This window comes from Chironomus tepperi, unplaced genomic scaffold, assembly GCF_022539635.2.
Source record: "Chironomus tepperi strain 1889 unplaced genomic scaffold, CSIRO-AGI_Ctep_v1 contig_111, whole genome shotgun sequence".
Lineage (NCBI taxonomy): Eukaryota > Metazoa > Arthropoda > Insecta > Diptera > Chironomidae > Chironomus > Chironomus tepperi.
In genome coordinates, this window is record NW_027226233.1 from 127,977 (window position 1) to 135,727 (window position 7,751).

Below are 7,751 nucleotides of genomic sequence, written 5' to 3' on the forward strand. Positions count from 1 at the left end.
ACAGAAATGTTCAATCCAGGCAGAATTAGACACCGCCCATACAACTCCTAGTGTTACAAAACATCCACTCAACCCCATCCATGCTCTACAAAACGTAAAAAAATTAACAAGGCAAAAAGGCATGGCACGTAAGTACAAAAAAAGTAAATAATAAAATTATAAGTACAAAGATAGATGAAATAGGGGATGATGATGTTGACGATGATGATTCAGTCTTCAACTAGGAACAGACGCAGAGCAATAAAAAGACGCAATTCATCATCATACCTTTCCTTTTTCATAGTTCAGTTGTATGCATAAATAAGTAGTTATAAATGTTCATGTCTAAAAAAAATAATACATGGTTGGAAGGGGTGATATCCAGTGATTACTTTTTTCATTATGAATATGATTAAAGCACTTTAAATGTTAAAAAATAATACAAATAAAGAGAGTTTATTATATTCATAATTAGCTAACATAAACGTATGTGCATACGAACGTATTTCATCATTGCCATCAAACTTACAACAATAGGGGTTAAAATGTTTTTTTCATATTAATGTACCTCACTTACTCATATTGTTATTTTGAGGGTGGCAATATTTTGTTTTTGTCTGCATATTTTCCTGTAAATTGTAAATGATACTTCATAATACGGTTTTGTTTGGTGTCGGAGAGAAAAAGACCTGAAAATTGTCGGATAGTGGTAAAAGTCATATACTTTTTTTTATTGTATGTTATTAATTATGTTGGCTTGTTTGTTTTACGACTGGTAGAAGTTACTGACTCATAGCTCAAAGGAAGACCGAAAAAAATTGTTTAATAATCATAAAAAAAAAACTATATGGATGTGTACGCAAAGCGTGGACGATTGATGGAAGTCACTTTTTTGGGTTTTTTAATGTAAATTTTTATGATTTTGTTTATATTGAGGAGGGAATGTGTTAGTTCCTTAAAATTAGGGAGATGAATTCGAGCGACACAGTGCAGTAAATATTAGCATTTGCCGTAAAAGTTAATCAGAAACAGCCGTCACGATGCTGTCACGGTGCTGTGAAGTCACATTCACGTATTGTCGTTAACAAGATCACAAAGTGTTACCCTAGTGGATGGATTGTGACTTTTGGAATTGATGTTGCTTCCTCGAAGTTCAACAGTATCAACATAGTCGATCTAAGATTTCTGAAATATTCTATCTGAGGAGAACATTCCTGGAAGTCACATGACGTAGATAATGCCTGAAATATGTAGCTTAGTCGATGCTGTTCTAATCAGACGGCAGATTTCACTGAGTCATGCCCTATGCTTGGGTCAAACTGGCTTAACGGAAATTTTTAAAAATTCTTGGCATTTTACGTCCTGTGACTTACGGGATTTTGTCATTCACATTGCATTCTATAGCTCCATGAGCTTGATGACCGCAATAAACCAGAAAAATTCAAAATCCCTATCATAAAAGAACACATGAACTACAAGTACCAGTGTCTAAACCTAAATTTACAACCTTAAAATAATGTGATACGGAAAGCAGCAAACAAAATACTCAAAATTCCTTTTTTGCTCACTTACAACGTCATCATAATAAGAATAATCATAATAGAAAAAAATAAAATGTAAACTGATGCAAATGAGAAAATACCAGAGAGTCATTTGTAAATGAACTCCTTGATACTTATCACATTAATTATATTTTTTTTCTCCTCTTTTGCCTTTACTTCTCTTGTGTAAATTGCTTGTTTGTTTTTGGCTTTCGGGGACGGCTGCTACTTGAATGCCTGACTTGTGACTTCATGTTGTATTTATGTATATAAAATTTTATGCTGGGCTTGTGTGTGATGTGAATGACGAGATAACAAATGTTGTGGAATTAATTAACTTAAACTATTTATTTTATCTCAACAATATTAGTTTATGGACCATACCGTCGTTGTATGTATGATGTATGGATATATATAAAGAATGATGAGAAACTTTATAATTTTTTCTGAGAACTTTCAAGGGATTATCCATTAGTAAATTTAGTCAACAGAGAGTAAAACTAGAAAAAAATCTAATTAATTTGTACTTCAGTCAACTAGGTTCCAACACTCTATCACAATATTGTAAAAATATAAAAGTTTTTAATTTTTTTAACCCCCTAAACTTTATTGTCTGATACTCCAACCCCATAACCATCCATCCAACCACTTATTTATTCAGTCATCCATGACATGGAATATATACACAGAGATAAAGAAAAAGCACGACTGAGTTTGGTATTATGGAATTTCCACTTTTTTAACAAAAACTTTCTCTTTTTCCATGAAAAAAAATAAAACTTTTCATCCAAATTGATTTTAATTGAGTTTTTAAAAAAATTACGCTAACATAATTGGAGATGATGGAAAAGCTTTTAATTTTTATCACTTTCACTTTGAACATTTTTTTGCTGCTTCCGTTTTTTGGCCTTTTGTGTTTTTTTGATCTTATATTTTTAACTCTTTTAATTGTTTTGACATTATTCGTGCTACCCAAAAATACACGAAATTCTGACGATTAAGATGATAAAGTAATTTCTGTGAGGCACTGCTAATTCGTCAAAGGATTTTTAAATTATTTATCTAGAAAATTCGTTCAATTGAGTAATTTTCAAGCTTGTCTTTTGATAATTAAAAGGAAAGACAGCTTTGGATATCCTCAATATTTATTGGAGCGTTTCTTATAATTTTATCAGTAAAGTTTTAGATTTCTCAAGGATTTTTATGCCTTTTTGAAAGATTTTGAGATTTGAAGCTTTATTAATTGGCAGTTTTGTACATGAATTTCAGTAAGTTGCCACCAGAAGCTCATAAAATTACAAATTCAGAAATTACAAAAAAGGTTCATCAAAATTGAGTTCAAAAAACTTTTAATCAAAATTAAAAAGTTCATTAAATTTACCCCCTATCAACAATTTGATTGAGGACCAACTTTATGATGAGCTACTAAACTTAAAAGCATGAATAAAGTCGTCAGCTTCAAAGCATTCACCCTTTTTCAATTATCATTTCCAAGTGTCATCCCTTTCAAGAATTATTTTGTAGCATTTATCATAAAAATCAATAAAAGAACTTCCATCCATCGTTGTTATTATTCACTCGAGTGTCGAAAAGTAAGTGAATAAGTAAGTAAAATTGTCAACATCGAAAAAAAAAGAAATTTTTATTACATCTTCTATGTAGGAAGTATTATTTGCCATGTCTTGATTGATTTAACGACATTGATTACTGCGTTGTTGCTATAATGAAGCAGCATTAAAACAATAAAATATAATAATATTATTAGTAATGATTTGGGATGTTTGAAAATGGTGTCTAGAGTAGGTTAGTATGCTTCTGTGGGTTATGAGAAGGGTTTTACCTAATGAATAGGTCAAATGCCATCATTATTGATAGAAATTCAACAAAAATTGCCTGAGCTTAAGATTAACCATTAATTTGGCAAAGGCAAGAGCTATCAAGGTATATTTATCCATTTTTCTGTCCTATCTGAGCTCTAGCTTGCTAAGACAAGAGCCAAATTGAGTCAGATAGTGAATTCAAGAGTCAGATGATTAAGTATACCTATGAGTTTATCCTAGGGTAATCACTAGACATACTGATCCTACTCTAAGTATACAATTTAGCATACCATAGGCTCCTAGTCATCATCAAACACTTGTGAATTACATTACATGACCTACCTTAACTAAACCTGTCTTAAAACTTTTTCAGCCCCTCAAAAACCAAGACATCATCCTCAAACAACCCCCAAAAATAGCAATAAATGAATCAAATTGAATTCATCTACCCCGTAAGTGTTGTAAGAGCCAAAATATTTACAATGTAATTAACATCAACTCATCATAACACCATATAACAGTAATAATAATAAATACTTACAATGAAAGCAATAAATGGATGGTTGTTATTAGTATTTTATCGAAAATGACGCATACATACAAAATTATCCATTATTAAAATTAATGATTTGTAATTATAATATTTTTTATATTCGACATTGATATGATTGTGAAATGAAACTAATTATTACTAGGAATTTTTTTTTTATTACACATACACATTTAGCACATGTACATTTATTGCCTTTATGGACATCATTGGTCATTAAATTTAAGAAGGGTATTTTACTCGCACAACTAAAACTATCATTAATTCAAATTATGATATCACATAACAAAACATTTTTCATTCCAAACTTGACATTACTGAACTTCCAATATCAATTAAGTAAATAAATGTCGATTAAGGTTGATGATATAATGTTATGATGCTAACGTTATTGTTGTTGTTATTGCTTGATTCCATTTAAAAGAAATTGATTTTTCTTTCAACGTTTCATGAAAAATTGATTGACTTGGCAAAGAAATTTTGTTTACTGTTTTGAATGATTTCAAGGACATTTTGAGTTTGTTGTAGTTATATGACGATTTCCGTATTTTTATGGATTATATTCGTGAATTGTTGTTGTCCATACAATCTGATTTTGCAACTTCGAGCTATATTTACACCAAATTGAAGCGGTCTTTACGTGGTACCCATACGGATGGTTTGACTCAACTCCACCATGTGCCAAGCTCACCTTCTCGCGTTGAAAGGTAAGTTAGTAAAGTAAGTGTCTTCGGTGAAGCCTTGATAGCTTCGTGGAGAAGCCTTCTTCAATTGTGTCGCTTGGATATTGGATTTTGCTATTTACATAATCACTAAAGAATCTCATCACCTTCCAAAAAACCATAACAATTTCTACTTATTACTACCCATACCCTCTCAAAAATTTCGACTTAATCCGATGATTTTATTTCAGAATCATTTCAGTTTAAATCTAAAATTATATTTATAGTCAACCCGATCGACACATGTTGAAATTTTGCCAACATGGCGACTAATTGGCAGTATACTAAGAACAATGTGACTGCCAATTGGCAAATTATAATTGAAATAAAAAATCAAATTCGACTCGAATTTTATATGGAGTTGAGTAGACTTGAGTTGACTTCGAGCTCTGCTTAAAACCAGTATTTGAGGATGTAGGATGAGAACTACATTTTTTCACCGAGTGACGGCCACGCCGCCGTGAGAACAACATTGAAAATAATGCCAATCGGGCAAGAATTTTAGAATTTTCATGACACAGTTAAGCACATCAAATAAGTAAAAATACATACTTGAATATTCACAAAAAAATAGACACATACAGAACTATTTGCAGGATTTCACATCACAAACACATCATTTAAGATTATTTTATATTTCTTCAATTTGCTCTTTATATTTGCTATAACATTTATGGATAAACATTCAGTCATGAAAAAGAAGAGAAAAAATATAATTCTAGTATATATGATGAGCATAATGCCGTATTACTGTAGGAATGTCTGTATTTACACAACCAGAAATAAAGATACTAAAAATGGATGAAAAATTCGAATTGAAGATCAAATAAATCGATTGAAAAAATTGTTCAATCCTCAATTCTCATAGAATGGGAGGAAAAATTGCAAATTGAATGGTTTTGAAATACTGAAGTTGAATAATTTTACAGCTTTGTATTGAAACTTTTTATTCCCAATTCAGATCAATGTCCTCATTTTCCTTCCATAGTTGTTACATCCAATAAAAAGTTTGATAAATTGAATATTGTCAAAAAATAGCTAAAGCCATGTCTGGAAGGCTATCAGCTAACTTAATTTATATGAATAAGAAATTCGACACGAGAACCAAATGTCATCAACATTGGCACCAAAGGTGAATGACGAAAAAAATGTTCATTCTCTTTGACTCTATTCTTTAAATGATGCAAACACCTTTGATGCTGATAAAAGTTTCATTCGAGCTAAATTGTAGATGTAATTGAGGGGTAGATGCTTGAAACTTTTAATCTTGAGTTGTTGTTGAACATTCGCTTTGTCAATAAGTGTTGTAAAAGTTTAAGAACGGAGAGAAAAAAAAGGTTAAGCACTGTAAATGAATGAAGTTTGAAGATATAAACGGTTACATGTAATGTATTCAGGTGTAGAATTTCCAATTGAATGAGAGTTGTTTGTGCTATTTTAGACGTCTGGACATTATTAAGAGTAGATGATGAAATTTCAATGAATATTGAATTTAATATAGCTTGAAATGCTTTATTATAGCAATTTTGAAATTTGTCTACTTAAGCTTCATAAATACTTCGGACACACAAGTGTTCTGTGATGCAATGTTCTTTGTTCAGGGGACTCGTTTTAGGACACTCCAGGCTCCAGAAATTGACAATTCCTCGAGATCAAGACAGTATCGAGTGTGGAACATTCTGTGTATATCTGAGTCCAGATTCAAGAAATCTTACTAGTTTCTTGGGAAAGTGGTGGATGGAAGCTTGCAATTGATACTCTGCACCTCCAATATCCGATGTTAAAAGACGTTCTAAGTCTGACAGGTTACCTTAGTTCATCCTTTTATAAATTCTAAAGCATATTTTTGATATTTAACTTCCTCTACACTCACCTAAAAAATACATCAGTTGCCATAATTAAAAATGTCCTTAAAATAATTCATCCTCACTTCCACATTTTAACATTAATTACAATCATTTTTAACCCCACCAGCTAAAAATTTTCGTCTGTTCCAAAAATAACATTAAACTCCATAACAATAAATTGTCAACGTCGAGGAAGTAAATGCTTAAATTTCTCTCAAATTTTTCAATTAAAGCACGAACGAATTTTCATTTGTATCCTTTCGAAAGGAAAATTATCTTTTAAACGATTTAATTCATTTAATGCCATTTTATTTTTCCTTTTTACTATATTATCGTCTTCTACGTATATAAAGCTATTCCCTTTCACATTAAGCATGAATGGGTGAAAACCGCTGTAAACCGACTGTTAAACGTTATTTCGTGATAAATCGCCATAAATTCATTCGCGTTTTTTTCCGTATTTTTTTTGTTGTTACTCTCTGTTGTTAATACTGAAAGGAATTTCTACAATAGAAACAAAACGAATAATAAAAAAAACTGAAACTGAAAACAGCTTTACGGCATAAATTTTTCAGAAAGAGTATAATTCAATTATATTTACCTTTTTACTCAACATCAATTTTTGTCGAATAGGTAAAAATAAAAATATAAAAAAGTAAATTGTATAATGAGTTATTTCAGTTTTTGCACGATATTTAAATACAGGTGGAGGTTGAAGGTGTTGTCGTCGAGTGTCTAGAGCGCATTTTTAAAGATTTGTGTGAGGTCTTTGAGATTTCATGATTTTTGGTGTTTATATAGTCACACGTGGACAATAATACTTCAGAACTAGTCATCAACTAGACATTAACTTGTTATAATGCATTTTTGTCCACCCGGGAGCAATTCAGGCTTTTTATGGCAATTCATGTTAAACATTTAGCATCAGAACTTCTCACCCTTAAACGATGGACTTCACAATTGAACAACAAGATAAGAACATGATTTATGTGTCTAGAATCGAAAGTGCCAACAAAATTGAGAAGTATGAGAAGCTTGATTCCTTAACCATGATTATAATTCATAAGAATTTCACTACCCCAAGTTCTTAAGCAGACCAATCCATACCCAAATATTTGCATTTTCCTTCACAATTCATACCGTCCAAACCAGAACAATGACAACAAGCAAAAAAATTATTTTACAACGATGTCCTTTTTGTGCATGTACAGCGCGTGAATAATGCATTATGTGGAAATTGAATGACGCGATGAATTGAAAATCAGAAATTTAAATTTCTCTCTTCTTTTTTT